Here is a 26,880-nt window from a genome sequence, read left to right as displayed (position 1 = left end):
GGTGGTGCTGGAGCCGATCCCAGCTGTCTTCGGGCAGTAGGTGGGGGACACTCTGAACCGGTTGCCAGCCAATCGCAGGGCACACAGAGACGAACAACCATCCCCGCTCACACTCACACCTACGGACAATTTGGAGTGTTCAATCAGCCTGTCATGCATGTTTTGGGAATGTGGGAGGAAACCGGAGTACCCGGAGAAAACCCACGCAGGCACGGGGAGAACATTCAGACTACACACAGGGAGGCCAGAGCTGGAATCGAACCCGGTACCTCTGCACTGTGAGGTCGACGCGCTAACCACTGGACCACCGGGCCGCCTGCAATATTTTAGTTTAGGTTTTTTTTCTTTTTGTTTTCTTTGTTTTTTTTACACAAAACTTTGGTAGTTATTAGGTGAGGTTTTCCTGTGCCTGGTCTGAAAACAGCGCGGCCTCGCTGGGAAAGGAATCTATCTTTTCATCGCGACCGTTATCATCCGAGACGAGCCCAGTTGACCCCGTGATTACCTCGGCGGCGTGGCATTTTCCCTTGGCCGACCCCTGGAAGGAGCCAGCGCGCCGCTCCGCAACAAGCGCTCGGCTGTCAACATACCGAAGACATTTAAGATAATCCCGGAGATGTCTCTGTGTTTCCCAAGATTGCATCTTCAAAGGGAACGTCGGCCTGCTACCTCCACTTGAAAGGGAGAGAGACGAGCAGCGCCCTTGTCGTGAAGGAGGGGCAGACTAGCACAAGAATGTAATCGTGCTATTGGAAGGGGCGGGGTGGGGGGGGGGGTCGCGGCTAGCGAAGCTGTGGGAGCAAATAAAAGAAGGTGGGGGAAGCTTGTTTTGACACCAAAGGTGGGGGGGGGGGGCACCTGTTGGCCATGCGGACTCTCACCTGTGTGACCTGACAAAAACTTGTAAATCACACACACACACACACAGGTCATGCCTGGCCCGTCCCAGCTTTTTACGATGTTTGCTTTGTTGACATGGTCAGCGTTAACGGGTAAAGTACACAGGTGTCAAGAATTCCATCCCGGAATGACTAACAGAGTTAGCTTGATATTCGAACATGAAAAAAAAAATTATGGTGAACTCTTCCTGCAAGGAGTTCAAACCAGGCAACAAGGTGCCCAAGTTTAGGAATTCACAAACACTCTACTGTATGTAATACATGATTGTACCATGAAAAATCATGAGGAATGCTGCGTGATATTAAATATATTTCCCTTATTTGGTCTGAAATGTTTGACTGGGTAACTAGAGAGGTGCAATGATTAACTGATGTATTCAAGCCACTCGGCAGTAAATACTCACCGATTTCTTTAGTCGTCCATGAAAGCAGACATTTCAAACAAGCTACAAGCTGCTACGTGGTTACCTATCATCTCCAACTGGAGGGATGTCAACTCAAAAGTGCCACGAGCGTGTCGCTTTCAATGGAAGCGGGAGTTATGAGTCATGCCTTCATCAAATGTCAGCGCTGACGTCCCCTGTGACTAAAAAGCACCTCGGTGACTCAGCAGTCTTCTTTCCAGGCACTGGACGGCGTTGCGACATCATTAGGAATAATCACAATGACGCAGCACTATGACGTTGAAGTGTTCAGAATCGTACATTGAAATAATATTATCGATTTCCATGAGTTATTTTTACTTCCTGGTCATTGCTTGATCTCATCGAGTGAGTCAGGAGCAGCGAAGGAGGTCTGTCATATAGTGTTACGCCGTGACGAGGCGGATACACGCCGGCGTTAAGTGGTGAAGGGAAAACAATCAGCAGGAGGCTCAGGTCGAGTCAAGTTGAATGGTAATTGATTTTGACAGCGGCTCACGTTGGAAAGAGCAGCGGCTTCGTATAAAATAGCATCCCTTGCAGCCTCACTGGCCACACTTGAAAGATTTATGCAGTAAACTCATGATGCTTTTGCTCCGTCTTAATACGATCAATTACCTGTGCTGAAGAAACAAAAAGACCATCTCCGCCGCACAGGTTAAGTGTGCGCTTCACTATGGGACATACCAACAGAGAGTTCACATTACCGTATTTTCCACACTAAAATGCGCACTGGATTATGAGGCGCACCTTCAATGAATGGCCTATTTTGTAATTTTTTCGTATATTGGGCACACCGCATTATAAGACGGAATCTACAATGCATCCACTAGATGAAGCTACGCTCATGGAAATGCCAACAGAACGATCGGATGTCAGTAAAACTTACTGAGTAAAGCAGCGACACAGTTCACTTAACCAACAACAAGTTATAATATTGACTCGTTAACGTTGAACTCTCTTGCCGCCCCTCGACACGCAAAGATGAGTTTTCAAACCTGGCCTTACTTTAGCAGAATGCAAAATGCAATCCAGGGCGGCAACTTTCTAAAACTCCACCATCAGCGTTTGTGTATGGACGAGTAAATGATGGTAGTCTAAAAGGATGTGCGTGAGGCACTTGAGGCTTGTGTGCACTTCTCTCATTTGTATGCAGGTATATACTTTAAGGAGTTCCATTTCCATCACATCAGCCAAGTTATTCAAATGCAGCACAAGTGACTGGAGAGGATAACATAAAGAAAGGCATCAGCAGAAAATGGCAGCAGGCAGTAATCCCCCGGCCGGGCCGCCACTTGCGCTTGCCACGCCGCGCTGTCAGCAACGGACGTGCGGAGCCTTATCAGCGGCAGCCATGGCGCTCCTCTAATAACCCCGCTGATGTTCTACGGTGCGAGGACAGACAGGGAGACGGCGGCAAAGACAAGACGGGCGGACAGGTTTCGCACTTAAACTCACACTATCAGCCGGGCTGTGTGCACAGTGGCCGGGCGTGTTTACCTCACCTAGCAACGCGTTCTGACAGCCACATGCACGCTTTGACGCCCTTTTGCCTAAATGGACTCCACCTACGAACAGACGGTGCGAATCTAGCATTTGCGTTTAGCTACACCAGCCTTCACACCTCGACAGAGATGGCACCACCCCCCACACCAAACCTAAAAAAAAATTATAATAATACAAATGTAAAAAAATGCCTTAACCCAAGCCAGGCGTACATAACTAGATGGCATTTTTTGGGGCAACAAGGTCACCATGAGCACATCTGCCTCACAGTCAGGAAAACCAGATTTGAAATGATTTGCATGTTCTCTCAGTGCAGTCACAAAATAATAATGGTGAAACGAGTCCTCGAGTCATTCAAATAGCTCCATTCCACAAAAACGCTAGAAGATATATTTTTGCCTCGGGGACCCGTTAATTTGGAGTTCATCGTCAATCCAGGCGCAACAACACTTGTTCATGCGATGCATTGCGGTAACACGCGGTGAGGAGGCCAACTTCAAAATGAACCTCAGTTTAGCAAATAATACATGCACATAATTGCCGTGGTAAAAGTGAAAACCAGCTTCTCATTCACAAAATGTGTTATTTTCACTTCTGTATTCATAATTGTTCTTTAATCAAGTGTATTTTTTTTTTAAATCTGAATGCTCAAGTATTCGATTGAATTTTTAATCGGATACCCGAATGCAAAAATATTCAATAGCTGCGGTCCTACAAAGCATTTTTTTTGGTTATCATTATATGAAGAAAAAGTGATCATTTTAAGAGAGTGTGACACAGTAATATTAGGACAAAATTCACAAGTCATAGAATTCCATAAAAAGGGCAAGATTATTTTTAATACTGAAAATGTATTTATTTTGTGCAACCCCCCCCCCCCCCCACACACAGCATGACTGTAATTATTATCCCTCCAGAGTAAAAGGGGTGTATACATTGATGCTTGGTTGAAAATGGAATTCCCGTTGCCCTGGCGGGGATGTGAAACAATTTGTATGTTGCAGTGTCATGTAGTCTAATGAACCAGTAGAGTCATAATTACGAGAATTATTTTCACGCCACCACGCAAACAAGCTCACTGTGTCCGTAACTTCGAAAATTATGTCTACCGAGACAGTCTTGAACTGGGCCTGTACAAGCGCATGTGACTCAGACATCATTATCACCATTGACAAAGGTCAAGCGCGGTACTTTCTTCTTGGTGATGTATGCCTTGATGCTATCACCTGCGCTCGTGTGAATCTCCATCCGTAAATCTAATAAACGCCTGCCGAGTGAGAAGCAGCCCCCCGACGCTGCGGGGCCGGGAGCCGCAGTCGACAGGAAGCGGCTTGTGTAAATACACCGCTGTTGACACAAGGTGGGCAGCACATGCTCCTTCGCTATCGACGCCGCGATGAGATGCGCAGATTAAGCTTCAGATGACGACGGCGACACCTCACTTTTCCTTCTTGGCTGGTATTAGGAACAGGATGTTGACTCAAAAGCTGCAGACACGGAGTGCTGCAAGGCTCTGTCTTGTGTCCACACCCACACGGGGTGTTTTGATCACCACTTTTCACCATTCCCAGGGTCAAATGAAATAGTTTCCAAACCAACGAGGGTTTTAAACGATCTGGTGTCGTGCCGACATTGAAACAAAAGGCCAATTTGATCAAATCAGAAGTCTTGATGACTTGAACAGGCACAATGACATCAATGAATAAAGACTTTGGGCGGCAGGCGGGATATGAACCGGACTGGTCGGCAGACAATCGCAGGGTACAATCTAAGGTTCTGACATAAAGCCTTTTTGAGTGCTGGCCCAGTAGGGCCACCGTGAGCAAAGTTGTGGTGGCCATGTTGGAAACGGTACTGTTTGAATGATTATTTCATATTTAGTGTCTTTAAACTGTATTACTTCCATTCATCCATCCATCAATTTTCCGATCCGCTTATCCTCACAAGGGGGGTGCTGGAGCCTATCCTAGTTGTCGTCGGGCAGTAGGCGGGGGACACCCTGAACCGGTCGCCAGCCAATCGCAGGGCACACAGAGATGACAATTTTGAGTGTTCAATCAGCCTGCCATTGCATGTTTTTGAAATGTGGGAGGAAACCGGAGTACCCGGAGAAAACCCGGGGAGAACATGCAAACTCCACACAGGCAGGAGCTGGAATCTAACCTGGTACCGCTGCAATGTGAGGTCGACGTGCTAACCACTAGACCACCGGGCCGCCAACTGTATTACTTAAGCTTTTTAAATTGTACTTATGTGTAATCTTAGGCGGCCCGGTAGTCCAGTGGTTAGCACGTCGGCTTCACAGTGCGGAGGTACCGGGTTCAATTCCAGCTCCGGCCTCCCTGTGTGGAGTTTGCATGTTCTCCCCGGGCCTGCGTGGGTTTTCTCCGGGTGCTCCGGTTTCCTCCCACATTCCAAAAACATGCATGGCAGGCTGATTGGACGCTCTAAATTGTCCCTAGGTGTGAGTGTGGGTGTGAATGGTTGTTCGTCTCTGTGTGCCCTGCGATTGGCTGGCAACTGATTCAGGGTGTCCCCGCCTACTACCCGAAGACGGCTGGGATAGGCTCCAGCACCCCCCGCGACCCTAGTGAGGATCAAGCGGTTCGGAAAATGGATGGATGGATTATGTGTAATCTTTTTTTTTTCATGCTTGACATCATAAGCAACACCATTTCTTGAAATCTCTTCAAGTGTTAATATGTTCAGATGATAACTTTTACTCTTCACGATTACTAGGAAATTTCAGTGTCCTATTACTAGTGAGCTATGAAATTAGAACAGGCCCACAGGCTATTTATTCATGTGGTCCTTGGGGGGGCTACCTGGTTTCCGCCATCACCATGTTGGTGACCCCACAAGTTCACCACAACAATCAGGTTCCAAAAATACGCTCAGATGAAACTGCCTTTTATTTTTACAAAAATAAATAAATAAAAATAAATTCTCGTGTAATTAAACTCAAAGAATAGAATAATTTTGTCTCAATTTGAAACCTTGAGGATCAACCACATTTCTCGTGACAAAAATAAACCTGAAAAATATCAGCAGTAGCAGATGACTATCCAGTACGGTATATCCCTTGGGTTACCCCCCCCCCCCCCCGCGTCAGATACACATTTGTGTTTTCAAAATACCCGTTAGTACTGACACTCACTAGAGTCATTGGGCAGTCAGTGATGAGCCAAGTGACAGCAGAAAATGTGTCACTTTAGATGAACAGATGAAGCGCCATCAAAATGAAATGCTTCCAGGCGTCGTCTGATCTAGCCAGTAATGGCGACCTTCAGCTGAGGGCCAGAAGCAAATACCTTGCGTGCCTTCCAGCAGCCTCGGAGCATTTTGCGCCGTGGGCCCGAGCGTGCCGCTGCTAGGCCGCTGCCCACATGCAGCATCAACGACTTAATCGGGTCTCTTGTGCGGATGTACGGCGGCGGGCGGCGGCGAGAGCTTCGCACGGACTGACGGGAAACCTTGGCCATGACACAAGCCCCCCGCGGGCCTGTCAGTTCATCTCGACGGAGCTCAAATCAGCGCTCGGCATCCGGATGACACGCGAACTCCGGACACGATTCTGCGGCGATCGCAGGCGCACGTCAACCTGGACGTGTGCCGTGCGAGACGCTCGGCCATGGACGCCGACTATTAAAAGAGATGAGATGTGGCACAGTTGGGATGGGTTTCCACTGCAGGTCCAAGTGGCCAGTTCTGATTTAATGCCGATATGCAATGTCAACTTCCATGTACATTACAAGTGGGCTGTTTACAGTACAATCGGGCTGATCGACTTTGAACAATGATTTGATTAAGTACCCCCCAAAATACTACAAATGTGGTTATTTTTCCAAGGTCCTCTCGCCATGTTTTTTTTTTTTTAACCAAAAACAAGCAATAGAATAATCAGTTGATTGCCATGTTTTGGTCTGACAAATTAGGCTTCTGTGATAATAAAGGCAAAAGAACCATGAATTAATTATTAGTTCATGGTTTAATTACTCAACACTTTGACTTGTAGTCCTTAAAAAAAAAAATATATATGATATTGTGTCACGTGAACCAAGTTGTGTCTTCATGATGCAGCACGGAGGCCAATACTAAAACATTTTGACAAATGAACACAACCATTGCAATTCCACTTCCATGACAGATACGATCAACTGAAGAACTTGACATGGTGACTGATATTTAATGTGCCACCAAAACACGAGAAGCGAGCGTACTTTCAATAATTGATGCCGTCGGAGCGGGGAGATTTTTAACCACTCTCCTCCGGCTTTCAATCATTCATGTGTTTCCATCAAAAACACTTCAGGCCTTAGCAGTATCACATCTCTCTTGAAGGTGGAGGGCCCGCTTCCAAACATGAATCAACGGGGTGATCTTTCCTCCGTTCTCATTCTTGCTTGGGCAGATTAGGCTAATAAGAGCGCAAATTGTTTAAGTGTCCGAAAGGAGGTGTCTGAGAGGGTTAATGGGAGCATTTGAAATGTTTCAAGAAGGAACCATTTGGACCACATCACTGAGGCCTGTTGATTTCAGCGCTTCGAAAGCCATACATGTCTATGTGTAGGATGTATCATAAGTAATGCATTAAGTCAGCAGGTGTTAAGTGCAAGGAGAGCTGTGATGCGCTATTTGTACTGTGACTATTGCTTGAAATTTACACAGAAGCCAGTTTGGTGTGTTGAATGTGAGTTTCGAAGGTCAGACTCCCTTTTTCGAACTCACCTTAGCGGTTAAATGATGAGCGCAATAGAACAGAATTGCAGATCTCTTTTCCGGAATGAGCATATGTAAATGTTTGTTTTTGATGCAAAAGCCTTTCAATTTAGAACAAGTGCATACGATGGTCTGAAGCTCCTGCCAACTGACAGAGGTCACTTATCCTTCAAATAATAACGGCTGTCCGTTATCTAATCTCGGCCTGATTTCCATTCCGGGGATTTAAAGCGAATGAATGAGATGTTAAGACAGGCATTTCTTTTTTTTTTTTTTTGCGAGGGTACAGGCGTCATGAAGGGAACTAATCTGCCAGGCACACATGCTAGCCTTTTACTCAGCCTCAACTCACACGAGATGAGCGGAATCAAAAGCAACTGCGGGCGCTCGGTGTACAACTCAACGACTCCCCGGGCTCTCACTTCACCAGATGGGTCCACAACTTTATCTCCAAAAGGACCATTCCGGCGGTGTTGTCGACTGGTTCAAGACAACATAACGTGCTACTCTAACTACTCTGGACTTTTTTTTTCAAAGAATTTGCACAGCATGTTTCGTCATGTTGTTTTATTAACTTGTAAATCCCAAAATTCAACAATTCGGTTCATGAACAAAAAATAATCCATTCGATCCGCGTTATCCTCACAATGGTCACGAGGGTTGCTGGAGCCTATCCCAGCTGTCTTCAGGCAGTCGGCGGGGGACACCCTGAACCGGTTGCCAGCCAATCGCAGGGCACACAGAGACGAACAACCATCCGCGCTCACACTCGCACCTACGGACAATTTGTAGTGTTCAGCCAGCTTGCCATGCATGTTTTTGGGAATGTGGGAGGAAACCGGAGTACCCACACAGGCCCGGGGAGAACATGCAATCTCCACACAGGGAGGCCGGAACTGGAATTGAACCTGGTACCTCCGCACTGTGAGGTCTATGTGCAAACCACTGGCCCGCTGGGCCGGCCCAAACAATAATAATAATAATAATAATAATAATAATAATAAATGAATTTAGCACAATTAAATAATCCATGCCTGACTAAAAAGTGTACTAATGGACACCAAGTGTGTCACCATACAGGTTTACCTCATCAGAGCGGCAAACCAAACGTCATCAGATTTGATATATTGACGTTTCGGCCGAGAAGCTGCATAGCAGCTGCATGTCGTACAAGTTTGAGTGGATTTGACGGAAAACCGCACTCACTGCAGCAGGGGAGCAGGGTGACTCATTTTGCAAACAGTTGCACACGTTACGACAGTGTCTAATAATGACCAGCTCGACATGTTAGACTGGTCCGTGGCAGAGCAGGAGTCAGTTCACTTCAAGTGTGACGTCACGCGGCCGACCATTGTGTGTGTTTAGATAAGCAACGAGAAGCGCTCTTTTTAGCAGTGGCACAGTCACTTTACCCCGTCCTCCTGCCAACTGATCCATTAATTGGCAAAATTACTGACACATTAACCGATTATTAAAATAATTGTGAGTCGCAGCTCGACTGGTCACCCTTTGCATTCATTGGAACCCAAGAAGGAGCTCGCAATTTCAAAAAGGTCGGTGGCCCCTGCTCCACAATGTTGCGTGCTTTCATGCTTATTTATTTATTAGTTCAGCCCAGTCAGCTTCATCTACTGCCATTTTGCTGCAGTTTTTCGTAACATTCCTGTTTGTTTGAAACTCTGCTTTCACACGTGATAATTATAATATACTGGTTATTCCATTTAATATTATTCTAGAAAAGTATCTTTACAAATAAAGGCCTCCCGAAGAACAGATGCCTCCCCCTGCACCATCTGTACGTGAGTAAATAAATGCCCCGAGCCACTACTTGCAGAAATACGGTATCTTGAAATGTATTTACTTTAATTTTATACAACGGAGCACTTTGTGACTCTTGTTCTGTGAAAGGTGTTATTTTATTAATATAACTGTAGCCGATGTCTTACCAGGGTACAAAAGAGTGGTTCAGAGATGTAGCTGTACAGCGGAGCTAACGACACCTTGGATTTAATGAATTCAGATGAACTACAACAGGAAAATGTAATGTTGCTGAACAGGATCAATATCAAGCTATTAATCTCCCAATGAGCAATGTAAAGTGTCAAAGCCGGCAGAGACCGAGCATGTCAAACGGCACTAAACAGCCACAATCGAAGCCCTTTTTGATTCACCCGGGTCAGAAATCCAGTTTAACTGTTAAAGCCCCCGCACCCCCCCCCCCCCCCCGCCTTTCCTCCTTCCGTCATCTCACTAAATAGATCAAGTGCACGTCGCTGACAAACAGCCCGACTTAACTGACTTTTCACTCGGCTCTCTGCACCTGTGAGGCCCAAAAAAAGTGGGCGTTGAGATGGGACACAACCAACAAGCACAAAATGACAGATGCTGCATGCAGAGGCCCACCCAAAAAAAGGAAAAAAAAAGAAAAAGCCCTACATCGACTGGTGTGTTTTTGTTTGGGTGCAGCACTTAGACCAAAAACAAAGAGGTAGACCTCGCCCACCACGCTTTCCACTATGGGCTGCTACTTTTGGTGACCCCCGCGCTTAGAGGCTCAGATCAAATCAGGGACGCTGGGCGACAGATGTCTGCCCCGCCGCTCGGTTCCAAGCGAGCTGCCGGCACTCACACCAAAGAGCCAAGCAAAAGTAAGGATAGGATGAGGAGGGGAGAGGAAGGTTTGCCCAAGCAGATCCCAGACGGTGGGATGATCCTGACAGTTAGCGACCACTGTTGTTGGGAAATGACAACGTAAACTTTCAACAGAGAGTAACTTGGCTCATTTTGACATTAGTGTACAACTGCACACGGAGCATATCTATGATCTATCTATCTATCTAGCACCCACCCATCTAGTTAGCAAGATACCTCCACATCTAGCTAGCTAGTTAGCTAACTAGCTAGGTCGATGGGTAGCTATCTATCTGGCAATGTACCCGGCTATCTATCGACCTATCAAGCTCGTTACTTTGTCTATCTACCAATTCCAAAACACCCATCGTGCAAAGATGTCAGGCTTATCTTGTGAGACTTCAGCTGACTGAGTAACTAAAATGATGGGTGCTGCCTTTTCTTTGGCTTGACATCTGTTATTCTCATGGACACCAGCAATACCTAGAAATCGGTGGCCTTTGTCTTATCTTCAAACGGGTTAGCTGTTTCGTTTAATTTTAGATTTAATTTGTATTATGGTACAGTGGTTAACTTCTCCTGAAACTTGTCTAACAATAATTTTTTTATGATGGCGACAGTTGGAAACTGATTAATTATTTAATCGCGATGTGGAAAACAGTTTTGAAATGAGAACAACTTGGAAGTCACACAGTACTCATGCAATGAGTTCAACTGAGGGTTGTACCGCAGATGAAAGAATATTGTACAGGTAGAGCGCTTGAAAGCAACATTTGCACACAACTGTTCTGTTAACATTTAATAAAATGACAAAAAAAAGCTTTGTCACGATGTAAGAGTGTTGCTCATCGCACAAAATATGGACATTGTCCAAATGAAAGAGTGGCCTATGTTCTCTGCAGAGAAAAAAAAATGACAATGGATCAAAATGTAATGATAACAGTGGTAGGTGCAGCAGCCATAAAGTGAATATTGAACATTTCCACAACCCATTTCTAAAGACGAGAGGATGATAAAAAAGAAGAAGCCCTTGATACTTCTCCGCAGCACATAACCTCAGCGCAAAAAAAAAAAAAAAAAACAATTCTCCACATCCCACTTCCGCTTTGAGGAGCTGCACGCCAAAAAAGAAGAGCGGCGAGAGCGACGGAGGCAGCTAATTATAGCCTCGCAGCAGGATGGCCAGAAACAAACTTGATTATCGTCATCGTCAAGACGGCATAAAGGAAACCTGCCGCCTGGCCCCTTTTCCGCCACAATCCAATAGAGAGGCTTTTAGCCTTCGTAATGATTTACAAAGTGACACGCCAAACAGATTTACTGTGACAGCCTGAAAGGGACCAGCACGGACGCCATTATTGATCACGTGACCAGACCTCTTGGCCCTTTGGACGCCCCCCCCCCCCCACCCCACCCCAAACTTCCACCCCTCTGTGCTTTTGCAGAGTGAGCCTGGCTAAACAGAAGCAGGCAGCCAGCCTATTCAACCAAACCCCTCCTTCCTGGCTCAACACGAGCCCCCGACCCCCACCCGACCATCCACCCGCGCCCTTCAAACGAGAAGGAAAAGCGCGTTGGTGGAAGTTAGTTAAAGCGACAGCCACCCCCGATAAGCATCTGGTCACAGAGAACTTGGGGTAGAGAGTAAATGAAGATATGTTTGTACAACTTTAACACCATTATCTGAGGTTTATCCCACTTAATGAACCGTGAGTGTGTTGTGGTGGGGGGGGGGGGGGGGTTGCAGTGTGCAGCAGGAGCCGACACCAACGGACACTTAACTAAGGACTAGTACAAACAAACGAGGCAATCCTGCTCCACCCATTTCATTGATGTCTGTGCTGTACATAGAGATGGCAGAAGGAGTTCATTCTCCTTGTGCCTTTCCGCCTTCTATATTCACAGGGACAATATCCTCTGATGTCCTGAGCGGCAGGATTTACATTTGACTTTCATTTCCCTCAAATATGGAGCACATTTATGTTGGAGGGGCACCGGTCCCCGCGGATTCATTTCGCCTACTGCTCTCGTCATTTTTATCGCCTTGTTCTCGCTCACTTTCTCTCTCACTTTCCGTCTCACTGTCGGTCTTTTAGAAAGGTGAGGGAAGAAAGAAAAAAAAAAACACCTTGGCTGTTCCGCTGCTCCTGAACCCCCCCCCCCCCCCCGCGAAAAACCATCAGAGCCGAAGGTGGAGAGATGTGAGCGGAGAATTCACAGACCCCTCGGGGCAAACCGGCTTCAGATTCCCCCGACCGTTCTGGCTTCCAAAAACAAAGAAATTCCAGAGAAAATCAGAGCAGGACCTCAGTCGGCTACCCCCGTTCCTCCTTCACACACTGGCCTCTTTTAACATGGAGACCCCTCCAAATAGTCGCAAAAAACAATGTTGAATTTTGACGCCTGTGCCTTTTACACAGAACGCAGCGAAAACACTTTCACAAAGCAACCCGGTATCCTGCGATGAGTTTATCAGCTCGGTGATGACCATCATTTGGTGTGGAGGTAGAGAATATCGGTCAGGCCGTGACAAGTGCTACCAACACAACAGCGTAATCGAAGTTGGGTGTCGGGTGTTAAAACCTTCACACCTGGCCGAGGGATTGGCATGGTCCCACTTTTGATACTAGCTGCCGCATTATTTGATAACTGCCGCATCAACGCTGCAACAGAAGCCGCTGATGCAACCTGACACAACAAAAAAATTACCAGGTCATATTCGCTCCAAACTCCTTTTTTTTCTGCTAGCACTGTTTCTAGAGCGTCAAGTCAGTATATGCTGTGCTTCTGTGTGAACGACAGTGGCACCAAATGGGGAGATGATATGTACAAGGCAGTTTACAAAGGTGGCAATTTTCCACTCTCTGAGGTAGTATTAGCTGATCGGTTGTGTAAAAGGCATATTTGGCTAAATGCAGGCTCTTCTGTTACAGCATTGATGCAGTAATTGCGCAGAATCCCCACAAGATGGGTGCTCTTTTCCTTTCACAATGACAGTCAAAGTCAGATTTCCCTGTGTTACTGACTCTTTTGTGTCAACTGCACACATAGAATACGAGGTTACAAAGTTGAGGGGGCGGGGGGGGGGGGGGGGGGGGGGGTTCGTTTTTCAGTATATCATATCAAAAGCTGGCGCTGATGTCATGGTGCATGTAATTATCCAATTGCCGGATGCCTCGCAGCTCGAGCTGGACGACTGTGGCAATCATAATAATCATCATCATTACTTTGACTGAGCTTGAAATCACAATTAAAAAAAAAGATTATTCACTGACTTCAAAACTTCATGTTGATTCATCGACTAAATCTCAAGTATACAAAAGTATCACACTACCATCATAGCTTCATACAAATTCACCTCTGTAGGTTGAACACGTTATTCTGGAGCTTCTATAGTTTGAAAGATCGAAAGAAGCCCAAATCAAAATCATAATGAAATTCCAATCAAGTGCCCAGCCCTAAGTGCAGCTGTGTGAAAGAACTGCAACGCGCCGCTGAGTTGGGTTCTCTGTCAAAGGCGAAGCCTGATAAATGCCAGGCCTTTTGGAAATGTTGGAGGTTTCATGCATCAGTCACTGAGACACTTTTGTAATACATCCACACTGATGTGTCATCCAGGGAGACATGGTTATGCAGGCACAGCAGTGCAGAAAGGATGGGGGTGGGGGGGTTAAAGAGGGTACGCTACCGTCTGCAGCCCAAATGCATATTTCAGAGCTGTCTGCCACAGACTTATAGACACCAAGCGGACTCCATTCAAGCCTTACGTAGCCACACCTACTTACAGAACATTGCCAAGAGATGTTCCAGGTTATGCTGTGGTAAGGTTAAACCCCCGACACCCCCCACACCCACCCGAAATACACCCTTGACCTCCCATTCACTGGCTCTGCCCCTTAAACTACACAAGTCAGACCGAGGGAAACGTGTGACGTCCTCACGTATGTCTTTCAACAGTGTCAACAGATGCCATTCAGATTCTATGCAAATCCCTCCGGGGCAAATAAGTGAAGGTTGTGGCGGTGAAAAAGCAATATGGGCGCGATGTGCAAGAAATGTATTAGACGCGGCTAATGTATGTCATCTGGAGTAATGGAAAAGTTAAGATCGGATGCAGGCAGAGGAACTAAAACAAGAGGAGGTCATTGAAATCATGGCGAACACTTAATAGAGTGCAAGTCAAAGCGTTTGTTAAAAAAAAAATACATGGGAAGAGAACCTTGAAAAAAAATGCACATTTAAATCACAATCACCATATTTGGAAATTTGATTCTTTTTCTGAAATGAATTTTGCGAGAGTGTCAACGCTTTTGCCGCGAAAAACTCTTGATATGTCATAAATTCATCCAATCAAATGAACACCATCAAAAAAGGGGAGTAACCGAGTGTGTCCGTTTGTGCCATTCCTAACCTCAAAAGCGAACGCATTCAAAGCCGCATTGATTCTTTCCTCCCGCACACATTTGCGCACGGTCATTCAATCCCCTTTCAAATCATAAAACACAGGCAGCCTTTTGTCGATAATGTTTTGCCGGATAATTAGCGAGCCGACGCGGACAATAATGAACATTGTTTGGGAGGCCGATCGCTGGCAGTGTATCACCGCTCTCTCTCCGGAGTGCACGTGATGAGCCCCTTCTCATTAAGGATGTGATAAACGACGACTTCCGTCGCGGCTTTGGTTCGCCGGGAGGGCACACTTGCGTGGGGAGGAGACCCCAAAAAATGGCAAAACACACTGACCCTCAAGCACAAACCGGGCCAGTGAAGTTCACGTTTCGCAGGGCTGTAAATACTTTGGCGGCGGGCACGCATCACGATTTGAACCCGTATATTGGAAATGTCGCAGTCGAATCCGTTGGACTTTGAAATCAAAATCTGTTGCTGCTTTACTTGTCTCATCGTCTCACTATCCGCTTCGCACCAGGCCGTCTTTCTTCCTCGTTGCCGTCACAGCACTGTGGTTTCAAATATGTCTCCTTTATCTGAGCCGCCCAGACGCGGGAATGAAAGGGATGTCGGTCCTTAGAACCCGGGGAAAAAGCGCTTTGGCTCTCGCGCCAGTGTCAAAAACGGAGGGGAGGGCACCGAGCGGGCCAATACAAACACATGGCAACGCACTAATGGAGTTTTCTGTCACAAGTTATATATTTCAAACGGTTCTCAGCAGGATGCAGTTAAGATGTAAGCCGCTCTAAACTACAACAACAAATATTTTAAAGCGATACTATTTGGACAGTGTCACTTAAAACCGGGCCGGGGCGCTATATTCACTCAACAGCAAATGAGTGGAGGCAGCTCATAAAATGAAAGTCAGACCTCAATTTACATCATGTAGAGATCACTTTTTTTTCTTTTTTTTTTAAGATGATAAACAAGGTTAGCGGTATTCAGTGGCAACTCATTCATTTGGTGACTCGGCCATGATCACACGTCAGTCATAGAAAGCATCAATTCTTGACAAAAATGCAATATAACAGCAGACGACTGTGCTAGTTTTTTTTGGTTTTGTTTTGGGGGGTTTTATGTGTCAAGATGTTCCTGCTTTAAGGTGTCGAGAACAAACATCACTCAGAACCAATCAGGGGACAGAAAAATGTTGACATCGTCAAAGGGCAGCGCGCTAGCCCCGAGAGGATAAATTTGAAATCGGATTGGTTAAAGAAAGCAGAGTTGAGGTTACATCAGCTAGCACGACTGATTCTGAAGGCCATGGGCAGATTAGATTGACCTGGAAACACAGGCAAGATGAAATTTGATTGGACAAAAAAAAAAAAAACGTACTGGAAGCAGTGCAGCCACGAGAAACACGATGCAACTAAGAGTATAGATGGTTCGGAATCAATTTAGACAATTTTATGGAACGGATATCAGAATCTAGGGTAAAAATGTAGCTTTGATTTTTATGATGAGTAGATATGTAGCTGTCGCGAACGTAAACACACACAACATTGTGGGGCGATCATGTCACAAGTCTACCAAAGCCCTAATTGTTGGTAACTCATTCAGTACCAGCCAAATCTAGACCAAGTCTGAAAAGACGTTTAAAAACGTCTTTGGGAGTGAATGAGTTAAAAGCCACATACCCACATACCTTAATTTTTCAAAACGCGGCAAGCTTCCAGACTTATCGAATAAACTGTTGGTTAGTTTGGTGCTGCTGTTTTGGTGAGCAACAGAGTTGAAATGGGTTCACCACTGAACCGAATCCCGTTTTTTGTGGCTGATTTTTGGATGGACGGAAGTTGTGGATGACACGCTCAGGGACGATTAGGGGGGCACGGCATGTCAAATTGTCTCCTCATCAATGGGTCGGTGGTTTCATCAAGCAAATTTTTTTGAAGCAAACGAAAAGCACTGTTCAATACAGAGCACATTTTCGCCACGTGAAAGCTTTGGCACGATGCGGGAGCAGCTATTGCATGACTCCCCGTCGGCGAAGAATAAATGCTGTCCTTTTGCATTAGTAAATCCCGCCTAATTTTCCTTGTCATAAAACAACTAAGTATGCATCCCCAGAGGCAATGTTGGACACGCCTTCAGAGAATCTTCGCCATCACTCCGCTGCTCCCACGCAAACCTCAGCCACCAAACCAGCCGCCCTGCGTGCGCACAGACAGGCCAGTGTTTCTTTCGAAAACCCCAATCAGATCATGAATGCAACGTTCTCTCTTGATAGACGACACTGCCAAAAAGATTTTAGCGATTTAAAAATGTCTCAGTGGATAGGAACAAGAAAACTGCTTTTTTTCCCTTTTTTTTTAAAGCAGAGCATTTATTTAGTTTGTTGTGTTTTCTTTCTTGGATTTTTCAACCCCTGCCTACTTTTGCACACCCACTTGCTCCTCTCGCAAATTTCAACAATCTGATTGGCTCGGCGGTGTCACACTGGAGACAAGGACGGAGTTGCTCTGCGAGTTCCTCTGTGCATATATTTACGACCAGAAAATAGTACATTTCTTCTTGGAAAGTCCGCCTCACATGAGCGCTCCTCATAAACAATTTGATTGGCTGATTCGTGTCGCGTTTGAGGGATTATCAAGCACATGATCGATCTGTGTATTTCCTTTGTGCAGAGAGGCAACGAGTTCCTGGGACCTCCTCACCGCTTGTCTCGCTCTAAATTTAAAAAAAAAATGCATGTCACCTCGACATTTCTGGTCTAAATACATTGACGAGCACGACCAGTAATTGCTCTTTCTTTCTGGAATTTCACTCCTGCAGGGCCTTCCTTGACATCCTCACTTGCGCCACTCACAATTCTCTGGACAGGGTTGTAAAAGTTTGGGGGCTAGTTTTTAGAATGATTATTTTTTACTTTCAGTTTTAATTAGAGTTGGGAGTAAGTTTGGGTTTTTTTTATTTTTCAAAATGCTGAGTTTGTGTTCAGTTTCTATGAGTTTTATTATTTGTTTTAGTATTGTTTTTTTGTTTTTTTTTAAAGACATGGCTTGTTTGTCAAGTGCAATATATATAAAAACTGACTAAATATTGCGTGATAAAGTAACCTACAATCCGCAAAGGACTGCTTGACCTTCCTTCGGTATGGACGTACAGTAATACCAAATATAATATAAAATATCCTGAATGATATTAATGGGCGAAAATTACAACAAAGGACATTTTCGCCGTAATTATAGTTAGTTTTAGTGAGCTGTAAAAATGTAATACATAGTTTTAATTAATTTTCTTTTTTTTCTTTTTTTTTGCCAAGCATTTTTGTTTTCATATTATTGCCAGACCCCAAAAAAATGTTTGATCAATTTTGGCTTTCGTTAACTATTACAACCTCGTCTCACACAGAACCACTCACTCTACTCGCAAGTTAAAGAATTTGACTGGTTGAGTTGTGTCAGGTTGGAGGAGTTCTAAAGCTGTGCATTTTTTTCGTGCATTTACTACAAAAAAAATCTTTATCATAATAATAATAATAATAATGATAATAACTAAATTCCTTGGATTTCTCACCACACACAAACACACTAAGTTGTGTTCTTGAGGCAGGTCTGAGTCCAAATCCGGACCGGACTCCATCTTTTGAAGACCGTTGCACTATAATGCACATTACAATGTCTTTTTCAGGTTTTCTTCCATGAACTAATAAGCCTTTTAATTTGCTTTATAGACAGTGCCGTCTGCCCTCTGTGGTAACGCGAGGCAAGAACTCAATCTCCAGGTAAGCAGTAAAAATTAAAAATAAAAAAAGCCCCACCATCATCCCCAGGAGGCTGGCCTGGCAAACGGAGCCACGTGGGACGCTTTGCAAGGTGTGAGAACCTCTTCCGGGCACGCTGCGGTATCAGAAGGCACAAGGCAAACACAGCCGACCGCCGGCTGAAACAGTAAACCTACTGACCCAGCGTGAAGAGGCGACTAATTAGTGACTGTACTTACAAAAAGAGCAGGAGGGTCGAAGAGAGGGACAGAAAAGGAGGGAGGCTGGAAAGCGCAGTTGGAGGATGAGAACAATGAGTTTGTTTAGCTTAAACAGGATTTACGAGCCCAAACAGACACACGCCAACGCCGCTCACCCAGACACGTACTATCTCTTCTCTTGTCTCTCCAACACAGCTGAGGATTTCATCGGCGGTGGTGGAAAGAAAGCCGGAGCGTAATTGCTCATGATGGTGAAAAGTATTGAGTCCAGGAGGAAAGACACAAGGAACATTTTGTTCCTTCGACTCTCGCATTGTTCCTGGTGAGGCCCCGGGGTTGTCATTTATGATTCAAGGGCCCCGGCCTCTCTCGGCGGACGGGAACAGGATGTGGTCATTGTGTGGTGCCATGCACTCGTTTCTCAAAGAACATTGAATCAAACATGCATGAGATGGTGACAGGGTGGGCGAGTGACTTCTCTCGGCACTCCGTCTCACTCGGCAGTCTCAGAAAAAGCACTTAGATGACTGCGTGTCCCCCCCCCCCAGCCCCTGGCCCACCCGATGTCGAGGGGAAGTCAAGGGTGAAGGGAGAAGGTGGATGCGAGTTGACGCTTCGCCTGTTTTCTACATATCAAACATCAGGAACACACGTCGGCGAGAAGAAACGTCACGGATGTCAGAAGCGACGCTGTGCAGACACACGGAAATGGAATCGCTGGTGTACAAATTATTTTGATTTTTTTTAACTCATTCAGTACTGGCCAATTCTGGACCAAGTCTGAAAAGATGTTTAAAAACGTCTTTGGGAGTGAATGAGTTTATATCGGTTTTGTGATCATCAGGAGACGGCTTACAGTTGCGCCTTTTATGTCTTTATTATGGATGCCATAACTCTAAAAGGAGCTTCACTATATGCGTCATCACTTGTAATTAAAATGAAGGTGAAGTCCTTTTAGTTCAGAACGGAGAAATTGTGAGGTGTATCTTTGCATTCCACTTTTGCCGGTCATCATGACTATCTTTACACTTTACTGGCAGTGATGAACAGATTGTTTTTACACTTGTGTGGTCGGGAGGGATTTTCAAACGTTACTTAAAAACATTGGCTGCACAATTCAAATAGCCTAGAATGGACTTTTTCTGTTCATGTTATTTCCCATTGGGGATTTCCAAGTACACACATATCAACCATTCAATATCTCTTTTGTTCAAGTCTATTTTTATTTTATTTTTTTTACAGCACATATCCTCAGGAGTGTCATGGGTACGCTGGAGGCTATCACCAGATGACTTTGTGGCAGGAGGATGGGTACACCCCGGACTGGTCACCAGCCAATGACAGGGCACAAATATGAACTGACCATCACTCACCCAACTAGGAGCCTTCAATGACTTTAACATGAATATGGAGTGAATGTTTAGCAGCTTTTCGGGCAGCATGGGATCGGTTCACACTCAGTGACGATGTGGATGTGGGTGTGAATGGTCGTTTGTCTCTATATGTGTCCTGCGACTGACTGGCGACCAGTTCAGGGTGTAGTCTGCCTTTCGCAGAAAACCAGATGGGATAGGCTCCAGCAACTGACTCCCTGCGACCCTCTTCAGGATAAGCGGCGTTGAAAACGGCTGAATAGATGTCTATCAGCTTTTTTAGGAGACTTTTAAGGGGTTCCATTTTTTTTCCACCATCCATTTCAATGGGCATCAGTTATCTGCAAATTTTGACCCAAGTAAACAACAAAGGTTCGACTGTAGAGTAAATCCACGAGTTATTGAAATAGACCGGTCCATCTTCTGATCGGATCGGTGATCAGTTGTCTTTTTTTTTAACTCACTGATCGGTTCCCAAATCTTGATGGTGTAAATCTTAAAAGTTGGCATAACAATAGCAAACCAGAGCTAAGATTCAAACCCCAAACTTAATAGCCATGAGGCAGACATGACCTACAGTCTGTGAACTCCAAAAATAATAGTCATAAAAAAAGAAAACCAGACAGCCAATGAGGGTCATTGAATATGAATTTTGCGATTTAGCACTTTAGCAGAGAGTGTACGATATCGTGGCCTGGAGCTGAGCACCGTAAATTATTAGTTTGTGTAAAACTTACGAGCAAGCAAATTGCATGTCACTGCATTGACAACTGACTGATATATGCCACTTTCACATCTGCCTTATGAAGTTGTTTGTGGCACTATTACAGGTATTGAGGTCATTTTATTTTATTTTTTTGAATGTGTTGATCTTTTAATGGGATTACATCAAAGCCACGCTGAATCAGATGTGATCACTTGGCGCCAACAGCTGACAAAGACAGTGTTCATACCATTAACTTGCGGTGCAATCACATTCCATGCGGCGGACGCTCGTGTTATAGCTTGTGAGACATGAGAAGACAATGTTGTTTCATCACCCGAACTACACAGACACACACAAAAAGTGTTCAGTGAGGCTAGATGTCATATTAACAGGGAAAGAAATGTGATTTTCCCCTTTCCGCCCCTCAAGTGGGTCCACATTTGTCTCCTTTCACCGTGTGGTAAGTAGCGTTTCATTTACAGTGTTATCCTTAACCCCGCAATTACTCAGCTTGCCCTAGAAAGTGGCTTAACTGCAGACTGTAAAGCTAGAATTACAACGACCTTTACGTAGCAGTAATGCGTCTGACACCGAGGGCGCAACCTCGGCTTGCGCTGAACCCTTCCAACTGAAAATGTCCCTTTTAGCGCTCCTTCTCCAAATGAAAAATTTTAAACGCTCGGAGGTGTTATACAGAAGAGATTGAAAGATGAAAAGTACCGCAAGACAGGCTGCCTGGCACACGAGAGGGAGTGGCTTAAAAAGGAAAAAAAAAAAAAGGCTGACAGCAGTCTGACGGCAAAAATCAAGAATCCGTGTCAAGCGAAGACGAGTATTTCCCGGCAAAGCAGCATGAGGAGCTCTCGGAAATGTCAGCCTGTCAAAACATTGATTAGCTTTTGCCAGGTCTTAAACAACGTGCGCTGTGCTGCATGCTAAATTACTGAGTAACATATAAGCTAATAAACCATGGTGCAATTAACACATCATCCAGAACATGTTTCACAACAACAATGGTAGAGAACAAGTATCACTTGTATATGAGCAGTCTCATGTTTTTACTTTGACATGTTGGCCAGGGTAAGGAGACTAATTTGACTGAAGACTGAGAGCAAGTGCTGAAAAGTAGCGACTATGAAGCACATTGCATTACTCAGGTTGTAGTAACAGAGTTAGCTAACATTAGCGTGTTTAGTTTTGTCTTTTTTTTTTCCGAGTATGCTAACAATCACAATGACAATGATGATAAATCCCGCTTAAACGAATCAAGGTTTGATTGGCTTGTCACTCAGACCAATTACTAGCCACAGGACTGGTTTTGCCAATGTAAATGTGAACAAAGTGAGTTGAGCCATAGCAAGCACATGTCAAAGGCCTCCCTCACCAGCCTGGAGACGAGTTTAGCAACCTGATGGCAACTCGAGTCTCCGCTGGTCGCAGAGACATCTCTGTGACGTCTCCTGGAGATTAGCTGGGTTGACAGGGAGTCACGGTGATTTCAAACGTGTTTTTTTTTTTCAAAGACCTTTTGGAGTGTCCAGAAGGTCTTGGAGAAATCTCAGAGACTAATTCTGTCCACCAACAGTGGAGACTTAACACCATGGGCGCTGTAGACGATCACCAACTTAAGCGAAAGCATTTGTAAAGTCAGAATTGCGATGAATATCTCCATGAAAAATACTACCATGCAATAAATAGGAAACAATCGAGTGAAATACGGCAGAAATTGAATGTTCCTTCTAGTGTATTATCAGATTATTTTTTACACTGCTGTGCAAACTAGTCATAGCGACCGTGGCATTTCATAATTACAGCAAATCAATGTAAGATTTTTTTTAATCCATTCAAAACAGTAAGTACCAGTGTGTAAAAGCTCATGAATAACACTTTTTGAAAAAAGTACAAAAAAAAAGAACAAGGGGCTTAATAAGAACTGAGAATTGTTCATATTGTTACGACGTTTACCAGTACCTAGGCAGTAGCGTTAGGCTGTTTTAAAAAAAATAAAATAAAGCATTATAAAAATACAACTGCTGATTTATAACACATGGCAACGTAACTCAATACGCTTCGCAACATGCTATCATTAAAAGTACAACATTTAAAAGCCGGTCCAAACAGAACTGGAGAGATTTAAAAGCGAAATAGCTTTCTAAAATGACAAAAAGCGTGTACGGTTGCAAGCACAAGATATCTTTGAAAACATGATTGTAAAAATACATTGGAAGACCTTAATCATAGGTATGGGAAAAGAGCAGAGTTGTTAACCTGGATTTTGAACCATTTACACTTCATTGATACTGTATGTTTTGAATCTTTCTTCATTCATATTATTCACTTGGATTAAAAAATAAATAAAAAATACCAGCAAAATGGGAAACGTATTATACACAAGTACAGAGAAAAATATATATATTTTTATGGGTGACCTTAGCAGAGCATATTATACACAGATGAGTTTTATTCAACGAGACTTTACAATAAAATTTGTCTAGACCATCGTAAACCAAATACCCCCTGTAGTCAGGTTTTACTATTTCCAACATTACCAACTTCTCCTTCTAGAGGGGAACTGGCACTCCCTCAGTGGTCAGACACACATTAGCACTCTGCACCGTGTTTAAACACACTTAGAAGCCCCCCCAAAATGTGATCTAGTGGGAGTGTTTGGAAGCATTTCGCCTGCTCAGTGAATCGGGCACTCTTCTGTCTTGCCTCCCTCACAGCCTGGCTGACTGGCTGGCTGGAGAGAGGCCCCTTGAGGGACAACAGAAGGAAAGCAAGCGCACACATAAACACGCGCACTTCCAAGTTTCAAACAGTTGCAGATGGCTTTAATTCCTTGCCCTCTTTTCCTGCACCATTTATCAGGTAACCTACTCGGAACAAGCGTGCAGCCACTCTGTGATTTAACGCCGGCTTTAGCTAGAAATGAAAGGACAAAATAAGCAACAACCCCCCCCCCCAAAAAAAACCCCGCTCATTAACGTGCTGCAGCTGACAAGTGTTGCTGCTGAAACGAATTCATTACATCATCAATTACTAAGACTGGAGGGTGCACCCCCCCCCCTCCCTGTTCCCTTTCCCTCCAAAAAGCTGTTTACTCTCTCCAAGATGCAGGGATTGGACACCTGCAATCCAGCGCAACACTGCTGCAACACAAAACCTGAAAACAGTTGCGCTTGTTGTTCCTTGGTTTGACGCGCTGCCAGAAAAGGTGTTTTATCGAGGACAGCGTGTTCTAATCGCACGCCAAGGTTCTTTCTGACCCCGTTAAGACGTCCTCGAAGAGGAATGAAGAGATGGGCGCTGGTCTTCCCCCCACCCCCCCCCCCCTCCCGTCGGGAGCCCCCCCACATGCACTCGGCCCGCGCTCTTCCCCGGCTGGCCTCACAACCAGACGGAGGAATTTAATGGGGAGGATCCTACAGACTTAAGGCAGGGGGACTTTAACAGCTTGGACAAATGTGCCTTGCCTCTGCTGCTGTTGGTTCAGTGATTCCGTGTCAAGGCGTCCAGGTGTTTCTCCACATGTGCACTGACATGTTGTGCAAAGAGATCAAACTCACACCTGTGCATTGTGTCATTTCCATTCTTATTAGCGCTGCCAAGGAGATTATGTTTTCAACGCCGTTTGTTTATTTGTTACTGTAATGACGCTTGAAAAAATAGATACTTTTCACAAATTTTGGCAAAGGGGTGGGGCAACGGGCCAAGAGAGACTCCACTGATTCTTGGTGCAGCTTTTTAAAAAGGGATCAAGAAGCGCTTCATATCTTAGTGATAATGACAACAAACAAGATGCATTTTCCCCCTCATCTTATTTTTAGACTCAAAGATTCTTTGAACTTTATCCAGACAAAGCTGTTCAACTCAAGTTGCCTGTGGAACAGAACCCTACAAATATCCCCAAACTCTAGATATGACCACATAACGTTGGGAGTTATGTCTTTTAATCACAAAAGCAGAAACATAGTTTGAGGAGTTTAAAAAAATTGTTTACATGATTTTCAAAAGTGATACATTACGCCACATGACAGCTTCACTATTAGTACTTGAAAATCACAAGTAATCCACAACCCACACCACGCTATGAGAATCATCACTATAAAGTAACATACCTTATTTTTAGTATAACAATTATAACATTTATCATCGGCTACCTATCCCCAAATGTTTTCAATATGGTGCTTGCTAAGATGAGCCAGTCCAGGTGGAGGTTCCATTAGAAATCCACAAACAACTATGCCAAAATACCATTCATTAGTGATCAGAACAATTAAACCCTTTTTTTTTTACTATTTATCTATGAAAATGTTCACTTTAGCGCTTCTTAGAATGATCCAGACTTGGTGAGAGTCCCATTAAAAATCCACAGACCACATTCAGATGAAAAATACCTTTAAGTATCATACTCGGTTGTTAATTGGATCCATGAAAGTGTTCAAGGTGGTGTTTGTTAGGATGATCCCGCCTTGGCGGAGGTCCCATTAAAAGGTGTATCGTGGGTGCACCCTCAAGGTGACAAATGACACTGATGCTGCATTATTGTTGTGCAAAGCATAACAACAACCCCCCGTTGTTAATTGTATTAGGGCATGTATCAGTTAATAAAAACACAGCCTTGTGTGACACACATTCTCGCTGTACTAACATCAAGCCACAGCCATCAGTCGCCGGTCGGTCGGAACCGGCCGACCGGCTGGCTTGGCTTGATGCACCCGGGCGAGGCGCTCAGCGGCGCCGCGTCGTGGGAGGCAGGCAGCCGGCCACATGCAAAGCGGGCGTCCACGGATGTCCAAACGTGAGACACCGCACGCCAACAAACAAGCCGACTCGATATGACCCGATATAAAGCACCGCCAGCACCGAAGCGCCACCAGCCTCTGACACGACTTCACCCGCTTAAAGGTTCCGACGAGGTCAGTCTATTGTTAGCAGGTACTACCCGGCCAGCGAGAGCGTGCAAGCCGCGCTACGAGCTCCGGAACAAGGCGCCAAACTTACTTCCAGCTCCAAGCAAGTCCTCCTCTGCGACGCTGAAATTAAAAACCCTCCGCGTGTGTACGTTTCGCTCTCTCTCTCTCTCTCTCTCTCTCTCTCTCTCTCTCTCTCTCTCTCTCTCCCTCTCTCCGGAGCTGCTCTTCCAAGCCCACGGTGCAACTGAGTGACTGAATCAACTACCGTAGAGCACGGCAAGTTGAAGTGTCAGATTACACGGGGCTATTCAGTTACCACCGCCGAGAAGAGGACCGGGCTACGCGGTGAGGAGGAAAATGTGAGCCGGACTTACTCCTTCCGTACAGCCCCCCGCCCCCCCCCCCCCCACACACCCCCACATCAGCACGAGGAGGAGTCTTTCTGGCTGTCTGCCTGCCCGTCTCGCATGTCGAGGCGGTGGACGGCAGCCTCTACCGGGGAGTGGGCTTCCTGGAGAGACACACACACACAACACGACAGTGTCATGTTTTGGCATGGACCCACACGAGAAGAAATAATGATTTCTAATGGCACTCGTGCAATTTTATTTTCTTTCTTTCTTTTTAGGAGTGTGGGATGCGGTATTTTGTTTATGTTCGCAACACGATGCACAATATATGTTATGATGTCATAATGTGTTTTTATTGGGCAGTGCAGTGGTTGTGGTGAAATTCTCGGTTTGAATCTCAGAACAATGAATGGCTCATTGTTCTCCCACTCCAAAACATACTATAGGTTCATGAAAGACTAAACGGTCAATTTAATGAATTGTTTCTATATTATTTGCATATTGGTGGACATGGAGTCAGATATGGATTGCTATTTTTGATTACGGTACTTGGTTCAGTTTTAAAAAGTCATTATTGTTTCTTCTCCATATTCTGATTTCTTGAGATGGTGACGTTGGGGTTTTCACTGGCTGTGACTGCAATCATTGAAATTATTTTACAAAAATGAAATGAATTTCGTGCTACTCAAGACATACCTGTCTGTCAGTAAAATGTACTCAACAGGTTTTTATTAGGTACACCTGCACATTCAACACCAACATTTTATCAAAAACCAAGCTTAAAAAATAAAATAAAATACAGCAAATGCTCAAGTTTCACTGACACTGTTATAATATGTATAATGGTGTAGAATTGTGCTTCATCATTGTGACAGCTGTTTCTAATGTTGTGGATGCCTTGTTAAGCTTCCACGAGGCGCAAAATGCACAAAGTAGAACTGCAACTAACAGCATAAAGAGCATTATTTTTGCAAAGCCA

The 26,880-nt window shown here is 44.9% G+C and overlaps 1 protein-coding gene across 2 annotated transcripts in view; it reads right to left on the bottom strand.

Annotated features, from left to right (window-relative positions):
• Positions 1 to 25,885, bottom strand: part of zmiz1a (zinc finger, MIZ-type containing 1a) — a 118,751-nt gene extending 92,866 nt beyond the window's left edge. For both annotated transcript variants that reach the window (XM_086121835.1, XM_086121836.1), the window contains exon 1: positions 25,640 to 25,885. The gene's annotated coding sequence lies outside the window, so the exon portion shown is untranslated. The remainder of the gene's footprint in view (positions 1 to 25,639) is intronic.
• Positions 25,886 to 26,880: the final 995 nt, after the last annotated feature.

Source organism: Hippocampus guttulatus, chromosome 10 (genome assembly GCF_054856545.1).
Source record: "Hippocampus guttulatus isolate MCC_2025c chromosome 10, RoL_Hgut_1.0, whole genome shotgun sequence".
NCBI lineage: Eukaryota > Metazoa > Chordata > Actinopteri > Syngnathiformes > Syngnathidae > Hippocampus > Hippocampus guttulatus.
Note: the sequence above shows the minus strand (reverse complement) of the source record. Positions and strands in the feature narration are given on the sequence as shown.